The sequence below is a fragment of the Pseudonaja textilis genome, chromosome Z (assembly GCF_049901715.1).
Source record: "Pseudonaja textilis isolate UNSWEBS1 chromosome Z, rPseTex1.2, whole genome shotgun sequence".
Classification (NCBI taxonomy): Eukaryota; Metazoa; Chordata; class Lepidosauria; order Squamata; family Elapidae; genus Pseudonaja; species Pseudonaja textilis.
This window is the reverse complement of record NC_142008.1, coordinates 127,651,421-127,668,602: the sequence shown is the minus strand read 5'-3', so window position 1 is coordinate 127,668,602 and position 17,182 is coordinate 127,651,421. Positions and strand designations below refer to the sequence as shown.

At 42.7% G+C, this 17,182-nt stretch overlaps 1 pseudogene across 1 annotated transcript; it reads left to right on the top strand.

Moving 5' to 3' along the window:
• The first annotated feature begins 4,118 nt into the window (after positions 1 to 4,118).
• LOC113449972 (uncharacterized) lies at positions 4,119 to 10,054 on the top strand (annotated as a pseudogene). Its single transcript, XR_015740420.1, has 4 exons — positions 4,119 to 4,339; positions 7,288 to 7,444; positions 7,639 to 7,760; positions 8,210 to 10,054. The product of XR_015740420.1 is annotated as an uncharacterized LOC113449972 (transcript).
• The last annotated feature ends 7,128 nt before the right edge of the window (positions 10,055 to 17,182 follow it).

The window sequence follows — 17,182 nt, the reverse complement described above, 5'->3', positions numbered from 1 at the left end:
CAGCTGGGAAGGGCAACATTATGAAATAATGAAAAATGTCAGTCTAACATGTTTGTGCGAACATCTGTGTGCACATGTGTGGATTTGACATCAAAATGAAACCAATTACTAAATATACGTAAAATGATCTCAAGAAAAGTGATAACTATTGTAAGCATAGAGAAGTTACAGAGTATTCTCCTTTAGGTAGAAATATATTTGAATATGTTTTGTAGATGTTTGTTGTGGTTGGTTGCAGTGAACCTGATGTCTGGATTTCGCACTTTTATTCACATATCAAGTTCCCCCAAGAAACTGGGATAGGCATATATTCTTGTTTAATGGTGTTAAAGGTATCATAGCTGGATGTAACTTGTTGCAAGTAAAGTTGTGTTTTGCAATTGACTTGATGGTGATTTTGTCAATCTGATGGGTACCCAGCTGATGCTCCAGATGTTTTAGGATAGCACCTTTGGTATTATCTTTGCTTTCTTTTGCCATAATCATCCTGGGGGTGTTTGTAGGGCTTTGTACTTTGAATTCTTTTTCTGCTATCCCCAAATACATCTACTATCCATACTTTTTTATCTTTCTTATCCACAATTATTGAATCCAGGGTGCTTTGTGGTATTAACTCTTCACAACAATGTCACTGTTGACAATTCTTTAGTTGGTGATTGGTGTTTCTATGCATTAATTTCTTCCCAAAAACCCAGGTCATAATAATTTATCAGTGTAGTATATCTCTGGATCCAAGTAGTGTGTGGCCTTTTGCAATTGACCGATGGAAATTTTGTCAATGCAGATTTTTTAAGTGTCATCCAATGTGCCAATCACCCTGGAACTACCACACCCTATTTATGCCATACTGTAATCTTTCACTTTCACTTTTCAGATCTTGATACTTTGTGATCTTCATCAATTCTTTGTCTTTGATGTTACTGTCCCCGGTGTTACCATATCAATTATTCACACTTTCTTTTCAATCAGGTGTATCTGATGTATATATCAGTATTATTTAACCTGTTCACCTGAGCAAACCTAGTCCAGTAACTTGAATTTTCTCCCTTAAATCTTATAGAAACAAACCCTAACTAAATGTTGCCTCCTAGTGGTTAAATGTGATGACTTCCAATGTGAAATGTTTTGATGGAGCTGTTGCAACCAAGTTGCAAGACTGAAGTGCCTGCTTTGAATGTGGAACCCAGCTGTTTTGTTGAGACCCCATAAGGACAAAAAACCCAAGAATACCTTGCATGCCACCAATGCCCCCTTTCAATATTGGCTGGTTCTGTGGCCTTCAGTATTTCTGTGTTCCTGTCCTTGCCATCTGAGATGCAGTCTGAACATGTTTTGGTGCTGATCTTGGTTGTTCATTTGCAGACATTTTGTTAGCCAACTGGGGCACATTATCACTGTTATCAGCCACAAACCTCACATTCGCATTGATGATGTTCCTTAGTTAGGTACTGAAATGTTTGCAGATAGCTCAGATAGCACCAGAAACTCTACAGTTCCTCTGAGCTATAAATAGTCTACTGACAAAGGTTTAGAAGATGCTTCCTTGTGATCAGGAAAGTGGATAATTGACTCTTTCAACAGGGAGAAAAAGATCAGGAGTTTGATGACATCTTTTCCAATGAACACATTTTATTAAAAGGCACAAGTTGAGCCCACTAAAACTTCTGTCCATTAATAAAATATCAGAAAAGGTACTATTCCCATGAAAGGCTAACATAGCTATTTTCTTTCAATGTCTACAATAGTGAACACTGGGAGTTGAAGTCTAAATATCTTAAAGTTGCCAAGGTTAAGAAACATGTGGATACCTTGGTTAATGAAGATCATCCAAATTTGAAACCTGGGTGCTATTAATGGCACAGATTTCTAATTCATTGACCATTACTAATCTCCCTTCTCTCTTGTTGCATTCATATGGTTTGTTGATAGCTCTGTTCTCTTAATTTTCTAGGGCTTCAATCATGTGCAAAGTATTTGTTGGACAGGCAGGAAAGATTCTAAAGCATACTAAAAATGGAAATTTCTCAAGTGTTTCATTCATTAAATGAGAAAGAGTGTCTTAGTAGAAGAAGCTATGCTTCAGCCATTTCTACATCCTGCTCCAGAATAACCAATAGGCCTGGGAGCTAAACGAAGTCAGAAACTGTTGCTGTCATGTGTCTTGATTTTCCATAATGCCCTGGAAGTGATACAGTACTACACTACAGTAGTAGAACAGAAATATTACAGCACTTCTGTAGCATTGTGAGAAATTGATATGATTGCTTACTAGTGCATCCACACAGAGTGATGCTGGTTAATATTAATCTTTCTGGAAACCTGTCAGACAGTGCCCTGGAAAATAAACTAGTTCTGACTATCAGTGTTACAATCACAATGTTCTACATAGTGGGTCCCATCTTAATTGAGAATGTTAAACTGAGATGGGAAAATTGCTGACATGTTGTTCAAATTCTCACTCAGGCATGAAATGTAAGGAGGATCTAGACCAGTCACTTTGTCTTAACCTGAGCACTCCAGGAAAAAATAAATAAATCAACTATTCTCTATACTCTAACTAATTTAACTTGCTATAACCTAACTAACTTGCCCCCTAACCACTTTTTGCAACCTAAAGTTCTATCTTTAAGGAAGAAATCGTAGAGAGGATGCATTATTATCATGAAAAGCAAATAAGCAATTATCATGAAAAGCAAATAAGGAGGAAACAAGGACATATGTATTGGGAACATTTTTGACAAAGGGAAATAAAGCTTTTTAAGTAGGCATGATGCTCCTGCAGAAAGGATATTATTTTAAAAATAGTTTTCCACAAAGAGGTGGATTTGGTTGGACAAATGCCGTGATGAGGATTGTCTTTAAACATGTAAACCTAAAAAGAGATCAAGATAAGCTGATACTCTCTGTACATGCACCATCATCTAAACCAGTTGATGAAGCTTCCAAAGGAATAATGGAAAATATTCTTTACCATGAATGGAATTTAAGGATACTTGCTGGTGATGGCTGATTTAGGCCAGTGTCTCTCAACAGTGGCAACTTTAAGATGTTATTACTTTAAGTTTAAGTAATGGCTGGCTGGGGAATTCTGGGAGTTGAAGTCCACAAAACATAAAGTTGTTAAGGTTGAAAAACACTGATCTATGAGAAGAGCTGCGGTGGCAGTTAGAGTGCAGCACCAGCAGTTCGGCAGTTTGATCCTGACCAGCTGAAGGTGGACTCAGCCTTCCATCCTTCCGAGGTGGGTAAAATGAGGACCCAGATCACTGGGGACAATATGCTGACTCTGTAAACTGCTTAGAGAGAGCTATGAAGCACTGTGAAGCAGCTTAAGTGCTATTGCTATTCCTAGAAACTTGAGTTCAACTCAATGGAAAACTTATTTTTAAATGACAGCCTTTTAGCAGGGATGAAGAGCAATTAAGTAAACTTCATAGGCAGGGTACCACCAATCAAGCATACACCTTTGCATGCACACCACAGAACTGCAAAGTAAGATTTGGAGGCACACAACACTCACAGGCCAAACCCCAAAATGTACCAGTGTGGAAGTGCAAGACTTTCCCACCTCCGTTCAGGTTAACATTCCATATTAAGGCAAAGTGTGGTTTTGCTTCTTTGGTTGAGCAGGTTGTGTGAATTCTGGCTCAAGCGTTATTCCAAAGCCCCAAAGGATGCATCCAAAACAAGAGTCCAAATCCTAACCAGAACTGTTTCTTCCCAAACCTGGAATGTGCATCATGGAAATTCTGCAGGCAGGATTAAATAACAGAATAACAGAGTTGGGAGGGACCTTGGTGGTCTTCTAGTCCACCCCCTGCTCAAGCAGAAAAACCTTATACCATTTCAGACAAATGGCTATCCGGTTTCTTTCTTATTTTTCTTTTTGCATCCTTTCCCCCCAAAATCTGGAGATGTAATGCGTTCCCTCCCCCCTCCCACGCTGTCAGGGATCCTCTGACCCAAACCATCAGATCTAAAAAAAGCCAACCTGGGTCAGAAGGAGGAGTTAAAATGATAGAGCTGAGGTCGCTTCTACGTCCTAGACAGAAAGAAGGCAGCAGACGAAGCTTTGGAGGGACATTGAATTGGGATGGGAACTTCCTGTCGACGGAGGGGGGGGTGGGAAGGCTGGGACGTGCGCATGCGCGAGCGGGCACATAGGCGATGCGGCTTGCCTGTCTTTCCAGCAGCTGGAAGATTGGGGGGTGGGGGTGGAGAAAGGGGCAGGGTCTCTGAGAGCCCCGCCTCCCCAGAGCTCCCTGCCCAAGAAAAAAGCGGGCTGGGGGGACAGGAGTGCTGCATCCCACCCCGCATCGCAAAGAAAGACTTTTTGTGCGTGAGTATTTGCTTGTCCTAGCAAAATTGTCCTGCAGAAGATAGGGTAGATAGAGTTTGGGCATCTGCTGGAAAATTGGGGTGGGCGAGGGGGAAATCTTTGCTCCCACCGCCCAGGTGGATGGGTGGGATCTGGGAAGGTAGGTTGCAAATGAGGATATCTCTTTCTTTCTTTCTTTCTTTCTTTCTCTCTCTCTCCTTTCTCTCTCTCTCTCCCTCCCTCCTTCCCTTACCTCTCTTTCTTTCTCTTTTTCTCTCTTCCTCCCTCCCCCTCTTTTTCTCTCTCTTTTTCTTTCCCTCTTTCCCTCCCTCTCTCTTTTTCTCTCTCCCTCCTTCCTTCCCTCCCTCTCTCTCTTTTTCTCTCGCCTCTCTCTCTCCCTTGTACCTCCCCCTTTCCCCTATATCTCTTTCTCTCTTTCTTTTTCTCTCTTCCCCCTCCCCCTCTTTTTCTCTCTCTCTTTTTCTTTCCTCTTTCCCTCCCTCTCTCTTTTTTCTCTCTCCTCCTTCCTTCCCTCCCTCTCTCTCTTTTTCTCTCGCCTCTCTCTCTCCCTTGTACCTCCCCCTTTCCCCTATATCTCTTCCTCTCTTTCTTTTTCTCTCTTCCTCCCTCCTTCCTTCCCTCCCTCCCTCCCTCCCTCCCTCCCTCTCTTTCTTTTTCTCTCCCCTCCCCCATCCCTCCCTCATTCTCTTTAAGAAGAGTCTGGGCAGTCACTTGTCTGAAATGTTATACAGGTAGTCCCCAACTTACGATCACAACTCAGCCCGGAATTGATGTTGCTAAGGGAGACATTTGTTCATTTGGCCCATTTTGCGACTTTCCTTGCCATGTTTGTTAAACAAATTCACAGCAGTTGTGAAATTGGTAACACTAATTAGTAACAATTAATTCAGTGAACCTGGCTCCCCCATTGACTTTGCTTGTCAGAAGGTCGCCAAAGAGGATTGGGTGATCCCCCCCCTCGGGACGATGCAACCGTCATAAATATGAACTCGTTGTCAAGCATGAGAAGTTTGATCATGGGGCCACGAGGATACTGCAATGGTTGTAACTGTGAAAAATAGTCATAAGGCACTTTTTTCAGTGCCGTTGTAACTTCGAATGGTCACTAAAAGTTGCAAGTCAAGGGCTGCCTGTGTAGTACCTCCTGCTTGAGCAGGGGGTTGGAGACCTCCAAAGTCCCTTCCAATTCTATTATTCTGCATTCTGTGTTCTCTCTCTCTCCCCCCCCCCCCCCTCTCTCTCAACAGGGGTGATGGGATAGGACAGAACCAGTTTTGGAGCCCTGGGAATTTCCATGGCTTGTTACCAGGAAGGAGGAGGAGGAAGCTTATCAAACCCCCCATGGTGGGATGGAAGGGTTGTCTCATCTGATGCCTGTCAATATAAATCACTTTTTTTGTTTAGTTGCCCCAAGGAGGAGAGTGGCCAGCTCTTGGGTAATTGGCATGCACTATTTTGGTGTTATGAATCTTGGAGATAGGCAGTGGTGGTATTCAATTTTTTTTACTGCCAGTTCTATGGGTGTGGCTTGGTGGGCATGGTATGACTTAGTGGTTGTGGCTTGATGGGTGTGGCAGGGGAAGGATACTGCAGAATCTCCATTCCCTCCCCACCCCACTAACCTGCTTTCCAGCTCCGTTCTCCTGTGCAAGGCAACCAAAGAAGACCCAGCCGATTAGCTGGGACTCAATGGGAGGCAGAGAATAGATGGGGGCGGGACTAGTCAGAGGTGGTATTTGCCGGTTCTCCAAACTACTCAAAATTTCTGCTACAGGTTCTCCAGAACTGGTCAAAACCTGCTGAATGCCACCTCTGCAGATAGGAATAGTAGAAGTGGCACAGTAGCAATTAGTGCGGCTGGATGAGCTTGAGAAAAGATGCACCAAGAGATCTTTTGAGAAATGGGCAAGGGGATTGGAGAGAGACTCTAGTGAAAGTGCCGTACTGCGCAAGCCTGAAAGAGACCACGACTGTTGCCAGCCCTCTGAAGTTATTGTGTGGTTAATGTGAGGGCAGAAGTCTTCAGGCTCCTCGAGGAAGGATGGACATCAAGTAATCAAACATTATCCATCCATCCATCCATCCATCCATCCATCCATCCATCCATCCATCCATCCATCCATCATCTATCTAATATCAGGGAGTGGTGCTGTGGCCTAGAGGTGGAACTCTTGCCTCATAATCAGGAGGCTGTGAGTTTGATCCTAGGTAGAGAATATATCTGCTAAACAAAACTCTGCATTGATGTCAGGAAGGGCATCCGGCCATTAAAATATGCTGTTAGCTCCATTTAGTTGCCCAGACTCCACCCCACAAGGGATTATGGGATCATTAAATGCAGGTGATGATATGTCAATTGAAGAGAATATGTGTAGCTCAGGATTGAACGCTGGAATCCATGGTGCTTTTCGTTTTGTTGCAAGATTTCATTACCGAACTAGGTAATATCTTTGGTGCTTTCCCCCCTCTATTTATATACAGAGTGTTTTCAACTTATAGCCATTCATTTAGTGACTATTTGAAGTTACATGGGCACTGAAACCACCATAAATGAGTCAGTTGCCAAGTGTCCAGTAGAAAGTTTGCTCTAAATTCAACTTTGAGATTGGAAGCAGATTTTCTATGCTGGTCAGAGATGGCTTGACAGCTGAGGAATATATTTACCTTTTATGAAGCTTGGAGGTAGACCTTGATGATACAAATTAACAGAGTTGGAATGGATCTTGTAAGTCAACCCCCACCCCCCAAAGCAGGAGACCCTACACCATTTCTGACAGATGGCAGTCCAGTCTCTTCTTGAAAGCTTCCAGTGATGAAGCTCCCACAAGTTCTGAAGGCAACTTCTGTTCCATTGGTTGATTGTTCTTACTGTCAGAAAATTTCTCCTTATTTTTAGGTTGAATCTCTCCTTGATCAGTTTAATCCATTATTCCTTGTCTGGCTTTCAGGTGCTTTGGAAATAGCTTGACCCCTTCCTCTCTGTGGCAGCCCCTCAAATATTGAAAGACTGCTATCCTGTGTCCCCTGGTCCTTCTCTTGCTAGACAAGCCATGCTCAGTTCCTGCAACTGTTCATCGTATGTTTTAGCCTCCAGTCCATGACCAAGTGAGGATCTGAATTTGGATGTCTCTAGTGTATCTTCCATTCTCTCCATTACTGTTACCCTGGGTCAATCCATTCCTGCATCCCAGAAGATGGTCCACTAGAGATTCTTGTGGAGGGGAAAGAAGATGAGGTTGATCAATAGATCAGGGAGAAGAGCACATTTCACAGCTTATTTCTTTCTCTGTCTTGGGCAGGATTTCCTGGAAGGAGAGCCAGCATGATTCTTTGATGAGGCAAAGGGAAAAACTACAGGCTGTGAATAAAAATCTGGGCCAAGAACCAGAAGAAAAGGAAACCAAGCAAGATGCTCACACAGGTGAGGGGGCAGCGAAACTCTGAATTGAATGAATGGGTGGATGGATGATATCTACTACAGTACATGCTGTTGATAGTAGCAATAGCCATAATACTTAGACTTTACAGCCCTCTCTCTGTGATTTACAGAGTCAGCATGTTGCCCCCAACAATTTGGGTCCTCATTTTACCCACCTCCGAAAGATGGAAGGCTGAGTCAACCTTGAGCCTGGTTGAATTGCCAAATTACAGCCAGCCAGCAGCAGAAGTAGCCTGCAGTACCGTACTCTAACCACTGTGCCACCATTGCTCATAGTAGAAACATAAAATTGAGTTTAAAAAACTTTATTGAATCATTTGTTTATAGGTCAGGTTTAGTGCCTGTCTCTTAGTAATTGAAAATATAAACATTTCACTAAAAAAAACCCACATTTATATTTATTCCTTTATAATCTTTTTGGATCTTACTAGAGGATGGAAGGACCATGGCGAATGACGACTGGGAAGAAGAAAAGCCAGAGGAAGAGGAAGAATCTCCAGTTGCCTATGAGGGCCAGGATGTTGAGGGTGCGCTTGAGGTCCCCCCAAAAGTCCTGGACTGGGAGGAAGCATGTGAGGCTCTACATAGCAGGACTATCCAGAATGGGGACAGGAAAGCCAGGCCACAGAGAGCAAAAAACACCAGGGGGAGATGTTCCTGGGGTAACCAACATTGTTGTCTCAGCTACCGCTGTATGGGTACCTTCTCCCCGCATTCTTTAACTGCCCCGATTGCGGGAAGCGGTTTACTCTGAGTTCCCACCTGATCCGGCACCAGCGGGTACACATGGGGGAGAGGCCGTTTGGGTGCCGATTCTGCACCAAGAGCTTCTCTCACAGGTCGGATTTGGTGCGCCACAAGCGCATGCACACCGGGGTCAAGCTGTACCGGTGCAGCCAGTGTGAGAAATCCTTCTCGGAGAGTTCCCATCTCATCCGCCACCAGATGATCCATTCCGGGGAGAAACCGTTTCAGTGCAATGTGTGCGGCAAGTGTTCTGGGGACAGGTCCTACCTCACGGTGCACCAGCGAGCCCACACAGGGGCTCAGCCTTACCATTGTGCTCGCTGTGGGAAGAGTTTGGCCTATCCTCAACTCTCATTCGTCACCAGCGGGTCCACGGGGAGCCAGCGCCTTTCCATGGGGACATATCTCGTCCCCAAGGCATTTGGACAGCATTCACCTACCTGTTGGGGGCTGAGGTCACAGAGCCAATTCTCTCTCCTCAGAGGACATCCACAGCACCGGCCCCATCCCTTGCGTCATCCATGCTGTCCCTGTCAGCCCCTCCACAGATGGACCCCCGTTCCATGAAGATTATGGGATAGCAATGGGGGATAGAATAGGAAGAAGGCTGGTCAAATGGCAGAGAATCATCATAGAGCTGAGCCTGCTGGAATAAGAGGACCAAAGATTGGATGGAGAGCAGAGATCATCTTGGTTGCTAGGGTTATCTAAGGCAATCCAATGGAGGAATAACTCCTAATTTTGTGAGAACTGATGGACCACGTCAAAAAGGTTGATGGAGGGTAGAAGAAGCTCTTGGCTGAGAATTATTTCGTAGTTGGGAATGATGAGAGTTGGATAACTGGAGTGTCTTTTGGTTGTTAAAGATAATTCAATATTGGGGATTATCAGAAAGGCACAACAGGAAGAGCCCAAAGGTACTTTTTCAGGAAGTAACTGGACTTTCTTGTTTTTTCTTTTGAGGATGTTTCACTTCTCATCCAGGAAGCTTCTTCAGCTCTGACTGGATAGTGGAGAATGGAAGGATTTATGTTCCTTGCAGACAGCTGGTATAAATCTCTCCATTCCCCACCATCCTGTCAGAGCTGAAGAAGCCTTGCCTTGCATGAGAAGCAAAATGTCCTCGAAAGAAAAAAACCAGAAAATCCAGTTGCTTTCTGAAAAAACACCTTTGGGACAACCATGAGCTGGATGGCTGAGAATCTGTACAGACTTTTAGCACAACAGGAAAGTACTCCAAAGCAAAAGATCAATTGTCTGAGTTACAAAATTGAGTCCCTTGGTTTGGCTGGGATAATTAACTTCCAGGGGAAGGATCTGTTGATTGCCAAGGTAATCTGTGGGGTGATAATTTGGTTTCTGAAGCAACACTGAAAATGAAGAATGTTGTTGGCTTATCAGTTGCATGGATACTTACATCCTATAGCTATAATAGGTTGTTTTAGGCAACTGGTAGCTGAGAAAAGAATGTTGCCTTGGTATCCAGGTAACTAAAATAGTGGGGTTTTTAGTAAATCTTTTTGGGAAAAGAGGAGGATTAAAAAAAATAGGCCATGTCATTGTACGTGGTTGGTTGTCATGGCAATAGAAGAACATTAAATGGGTTGATGGCTAAAAGAGTGGAAATTGAGGGACTTGATAAGCTTTTTTTGGCTACTTCACCAAAAGTGGGAGGACAGCTGACTGAGATGAAATGTTCAGTAGTTGTGTGGTTGTGTTTACAGAAACGTCAACATATACTTACACAAGACCTGGTGTTTGCTGGATTCAGAATCCAAGTCGGCGTGAGCTTAAGTGGATTCCAGAAGATGGTAGAGGACACAGGAAGGCCCGGAGGAACGTTGTCCATGGGGTCATGATCAGTCGGACATGACTTTGCGACTAACAACAACCCCAATCTGGTGCCTTCCAGGTGCATAGGACTAGAACTCCACCACTACGTCAGCCTAGGGCTGCATTTTATGCTGCATTGCCCGAATAAAATGGAAAGTTGAGGGAAAGCCATACTACATAACTGGTTTTTTTTGCAAAAAAAATATTCAATTTTCACATATTAGAGAAAGAAAAAAAATCTTTTTTTAGTGAACAGCATGATTCCAGGTTAACACATTTCCATTACAAACTTGACTTACATTTCATATTCATCTTTCACATTTGATAACTTATCTTTTCTTAAGCTTACTTTGTATATTTTCTTTAATTTTAATCTTCAAGCTTTTCCCATCTTATTTTATAATTTTTCCAATACATTGCTTGATCTATTTCTTTAAATCCTTAATACATCATTATCTATCTTCATATTCATTCTATTTTATCTTCTTATTGTGTCAGATCTGCAATTTACTCATCTATTCATCATTCCAGCAATTCACACATTTTCAACATCATCATCATCACCCCTATTGGCCAATTCCAAGGTGCCATCCCTGTGGTTAGACATATCACATAATTAATCCCCCCTAAGATTCCCGTAATTTAACTTTTAAAGTTAACACTTTAAAAAAGAAGAAAAAGACACAATAATGATTTTCTAGTAATTACTACATTACATATATCTCTTTTGAATCTGGGTCTGCAAGTTCCCTTTCTCATTACCTTAAGAATATATCTAGATTAAAAAAAATATAGATAAAACAAACATAATTAATCCCATCATTTCATAAGAACTAATATTGTTTCCCCTTTGACATTACTCCTATTTTGTTTGCCACAACTTATTAATTCACTTAGTATTATTGATATCTTTATTCTGATTACCTCTTCATTTCACAACATAAAGGGAGAAGAGGCAAACAATCACTACGATAGCAAACAATATCAATCCCATCTCCCATCTTGGTACTCTATATTCCACTGTTTATCATTTCTTATGTTATTGCTTATTAATTCATTTAATATTATTACTATCTTTCTTTGAGTTATCTGTCTTAATGTCATATAAATGGAAAAAAACAAGCAATCACAGCAATACCAAAACAATATCAGTCGATATCTCTCCTTTTAATAATCTATGTTTCACAAATTTTCTAAATCTTATTATTTCTTATTTGTTTAAACTAGTCCTTATATTCTTGCGGAACCCTCTTCTTTATAATTCTCAATCAACCATTATCTCTGTGCCCTTTAATTAAGCAATTCCATTTCATTGTTATGTGCTTGCCATATTCCTTTCTTTCTTTCCAAATCCCATTTCATTATTGTCCTTTTTTTATCACTTCAATTTCTATCTCCCTTCTTTTCCTTTACCCTGAAGTTTCCTGCTGTTTCCTTTTCTTTTGTTCGGTTTTTAGAATAAACCCTCTTTTAATTACAATGTTGAATCTCCTATTATTCTCTTTCTGTTCCTCCTTTGCTTAAATTTCTGTTGAGTCAAGTGTTTATTTAAGATGGCTACTTCTTGCGTTGATTTCTCTTCTTCTTGTTTTTGGTATTTTGAAAGCTCCATTTCCAGAAATTGCAATGAGAAACCAAATGATTTGCCTTCTTTTTGTAGCATGTCTTTCATGTTTTTAAGTTTAAGGTCCAATAACGTTACTGCCATCTTTAGACAATGTTTATAAAAGTTTTCCAGTGTTTTACTCTTATTGACTCCTCTTCCAAAGATTTCCAGATTAGCTCCACTTTTCAATATCCATTGATTAAAGTTGTAATTCAAAAACACCAAACACTTCCACAATTTCCCTTTATTTTCAAATTTCACTTTCACTTTCCAAGGTCCCTATTTTGTAGCATCCTAATTCCAGTTATCAAGTAGATCTAACGATCCAAATTTTAGAATAGAAAGGGATATTTATAAACAATTCCCTTCTCCACTAGATGGCACTCTTCGCTGTGTTTAAAGTCAATTCTTTTCCCTTTCTCGAATTTTTCACTCATTCAGAGATTTTAAAGTTCCAATATCAGTAAATCCAAACATTAATTTTCAAATTTTATTTTTCACTTTGACACATCCCAGTCCAGCTTTAATAAATCTTATTCTGTCCTTTGATTCAATTGTTGAATATAAAGACAGATAGATAACTCTACAAATTCTTCCAAACAAAATTTCTTTTATTGGATTATATTAGGTATCCTCAAGGTAACTCACAGTTATATTGAAATGCATCTAATGTCCAATTCTTTGCATAGTTGAAATCATAGTGTAAAATGATAGTAATCTTTCCCCTATTTCATCTCATAGTAGTAGAGCCAAAAGGAGAGACGCTAGCACGATGCTAGGGTCCGAACTTCTTAGTGAAAGTTTGTTGGTTGCTGGTGGCCTTTTAGGGTGGACCAGTATTCTTTCTTCCAATGGTGCCAAAGGGCGTCGGAAGCCTGTTGGAATGGATGGTGTGAAGGCATCTGCCTGGGCTGGGGCCTGTATCCAATTGACACAGACTATTCCTGGATTCCCTACCCCAGTTCTGTCTTGAAGGCAAAGGGGGAGCCTTTCGGGCCTCTGACTACTTCAATGCAAGCTAAAGCATCGGGCATCTATTCCCATCAAGAGAAAAATCTTGGCTTCAGGATCTAAGGCGGGAAAGTGACGAGCCACATGCTGCAGGTGAGGTATGTTGCTTGCTACCTCTGGCATTGCAATCTTGCGGTCATCTGGTATCCCATCCCATTCTAACACAGGCGGCAGTGGGAATCAGGAACTCCCATCTAATGACTCTATGCAGAGTCCAGTAGCTCTCTTCCCCGCCGTGTTTCGTGATGCATTGCATGTTGATATTGTGAAGTGCACCTCTTCCTTCTGAACATCAAAGAGGTTGAAGAATGCAGACCTGGCCAACGAGCAATTGCTCTGAGGATCCAGTATTACGTACATCTTCACTGCTTCTTCTGGGCGTCCCTCGGGATAGACGTTGGCCAAGCAGATCTGATGACACAAGCGTGGGGTTGGTGTGTTATTGCACACTGCCGTTCAATTGACACTCACCACTGGCTCCGGGTGTGCTTCTGTAGTATGCTGAGACTCCTTGTGTGCCTCTGTAGCACATTGAGGTTCCTGGTTCGAGGGAGGGTTACGAGATGTTTGCTGTGGTGGCTCAGAGTCTGGATGCAGAATGGCTGGGTGCTTGTTACTGTTGCATAAGTAATATTGCACCTTGTGCAGTATTTGGATGGGTGTTTGGATTCGCAACATTGGTAGCAAAACCTGTACGCCCTTATTAAATCTTTTCTGTGGTCCAGAGATTTCTGTGCAAACGCCTGGCATCTATTCAGCAAGTGTCGAGAGTTATGTAACGGACAAAACTGGACTCCTTTTGGTCTCAGAAGTCCATTTTGGTTTGTCTCTGACGTTTCTTCGATCACACTCTGAATGGGTGAGGTAGCAATCTCCATTTTGTGAACAGACATGAAGGGTTTTCCCTTTGCAGTGTGCGTAGGGCCTGTGGATGGCACATAGTTGCTGGTGGATCTTTTTTCAGTTGGAGGACTAACAGCTCTGAGTCTGCGGGTACAGGGTTGTTGCACGATGTTGCCTGGTGGGCCACGAATTCTTCGAGAAGGGTAAAGGGAGTACCTTTGTGGCGACCTTTGGCCACGAAGGCCTCAGACAACTGGATCCACTGTTCAATTAGCACCTGTGGTAGTTTTCAAATGATTTTGCTTTGCATTTCAAAGTGGTCAAGATGAGCGAGTCCCGGTAACTCGGGATCCCGTTGTGCCGTTCTCAGCTGTATAAGTATATTAGAGAGGTCCCCGAGATGATGAGGCTTATCGACAGGAATTTTTGGAAAGCTGTTGAGGCGATCCAAGAGTGATGATTCCACTTCCGTGGGAGTGCTGTACTCTTCATCAAGTCTTTTCCACATCAACCTTTGACTTGGGAAATATACTTTTGCTTTATCACACAAATTCAAATAGCTTTTACTTTTTGGGAGTCCAGATTCAAATTTCCATCATCCTTTTACTGAGGAATCACAGGAATTCAGATCTACTTACCATTTTACTATTCTGTCCTTTGATTCAATTGTTGAATATAAAGACAGATAGATAACTCTACAAATTCTTCCATACAAAGTTCCTTTTATTGGATGATATTAGGTATCCTCAAGGTAACTCACAGTTATGTCGAGATGTATCTAATGTCCAATTCTGTGCATAGTTGAAATCATAGTGTAAAATGATAGTAATCTTTCCCCTATTTCATCCCATAGTAGTAGAGCCAAAGGAGAGACCCTAGCATGATGCTAGGGTCCGAGCAAGAGTGAAGAAATCTCACCCAACCCACCAAGGGTCAATTCAGTAACCAATCAGGATTACAGATGTGGCCACATGACATGAACTACATTTCCCAGGATACCTTAGCTACATTTGCCTGGATGTCCCTTATGGGGACAGCTCCCAATTACTAACTAACTATCCCAAATCCCATTAACTATAACTGCCTGGACTGCACAAACTTTTTTGGTGTCAGGGTTGTATGTTTAATTATTTCAAAGACAAGTTTCTTCTTCTGGCTTCTTCCTTTTTAGTACAAAGCCACTTCATCTGTCAGAATTTTTCGTTCTTAATTTCTTTGTCATTTAAATCCACTTTCATAACAATTTTAAAAGCTTTCAATCTTTAAGGGGTACCTTATGTCAAAATTCTCCCGGTTTCTATGCTGTCCTCTTTTTCATCTCTCCTCCTGCACAAACTTATTCCAACAGTCTCTTCCTCTTCAAGGTGGCCATGTTGGACCACCGCTTCAGATGTCTTCAGGAGGAAGTATTTGCCAAGTCAGGGAGGGGATATGCGGCTCCCCTCTACCCGGCTGATAGTCTCCCCTTCCTCCACTGCCCCTATGAGGCGGCTTCTGCCTCAAATCTGGACAGTCGAGGCTCTCCGGTGAAGAAGCATGGACCAAAACCGTGGATGATTGCGGCAAAGGTCTCCTTCGGGAAAGTTTAACCGGAAGTTTTCCATACTATATAATTGTTGTTAGGCAAGTTAAATTTGCACCTGAGCTTTGCCGCTTTTAACTGTCCTTTTGAAGAGGGTTAGGCTCGTGAGAAGGGACTGGTATTGTCTATGTTGCTTGGTGGTGGGTCTTTCAGGGAAGTATTTTCTTGACTGCAGAGTTCTTGACGCTCTCTGAGCTTGGTTGTTTGTTTGCAGGTGTTTTTTTATGCAACTGGACAACACCATCATCTCTGTAGTTCAACCTATGCTGCGCATACACTCTTCTATTAGAACTTCCTCCCGGACATCAAATATTGCATGGAGGAGGACCTTCTACCCTGCCCTGTAGGATTTCAGTGTTCATGATCAGACTGTATGTGCAGAGTTCTATAGAGCAGTGGTCTCCAACCTTGGCAACTTTAAGACTTGTGGACTTCAATTCCCAGAATTCCTCAGCCAGAGTTGAAGTCTACAAGTCTTAAAGTTGCCAAGGTTGGAGACCCCCTGGTGTAGAGCTACAGAGAAGGGGAGGAGGGCACTATTTTATGGGTAGCCCTCGACTTGCGACCACAATTGACCCCCAAATTTCTGTTGCTAAGCGAGACATTTGTTAAATAAGTTTTGCCCCATTGTACGACCTTTTTGGATGCAGTTGTTAAGTGAATCACTGCAATTATTAAGTGAGTAACATGGCTGTTAAGTGAGTCAGGCTTTCCCATGGACTTTGCTTGTCAGAAGGTCACAGAAGGAGATCGTGTGACTCCGGGACACTGCAGCCGTCATAAAATAAGAGCCAATTGCCAAGATTCTGAATTTTGATCATGTCACCATGGGGAATGCTGCAAGGGTCATTAAGTATGAAAAATGGTCACGAGGCTATCCTCAGTGCCATTGTGACTTCAAACGGTCACTAAATGAAATGTTGTAAGTTGAGACTGCCTTTCTGTGCCCATGATAATTCTTAATTGCAGTAATTCACTTAACAACTGTGGCAAGGTAGGTCATAAAATGGGGGGGAAATTGCCTTAATTGTCTTGCTTAGTGACAGGAATTTTGGGCTCAATTGTGGTCGTAAGTCGAGGACTACCTGTATCTTCCTACAAACACTTGGAACCATAAGGGATGAAATTGGTGGTTGCTTGAAAGTCTTAAGCCCAGATCAAGTTGGTTTTTTCACAGCAAAGTTTCATAGCTATTGCGCCAGGATACCACCAGTTGGTCAGGTAGGGGATTCTGGGAGTTGAAGTCCACATGGTCTTCAAGCTGCCACAGTTAAGAAATACTGCCCTAAGCAAAGGGCAGAGAAGAGAATCGGATTTGATTGTCATCTTTATAATGGACTACAGGCAGGGGTGGGCTTCAAAAATTTTAGCAACAGGTTCTCTGTCCAGTTCCTGGGTGGGTGTGGCCATGGTGGGCGTGGCCTAGTTGGCCTCCTGCACCAAGGCAGGGAGGGGGGCATTTTTGCTGTCCCTGGGCTCTGGAGGCTTTACTCGAGTCTCCAGGAGGGTGAAAACGGTCTCCCCAGGCTCCGGAGGCTCTCTGGAAGCCAGAAACAGGCCCATTTCTAGCCTTCCCAAACTTCTGGGAGGCCTATTTTCCCCCCTCCCTGAGCCTCTGGGAGCGCCCTGCACTTATCTGCATCCAAAACGGGGGGACTCCTGGGAGGGGAGGGGTGGGTGGGGCCGGCCAGGAGTGGGATTTGGGGGTTCTCCAAACTGCACAGAATCTTAGGGGCTCTCCCGAACCCCTGCGAACCCCCAACAGCCCATCCCTGACTATAG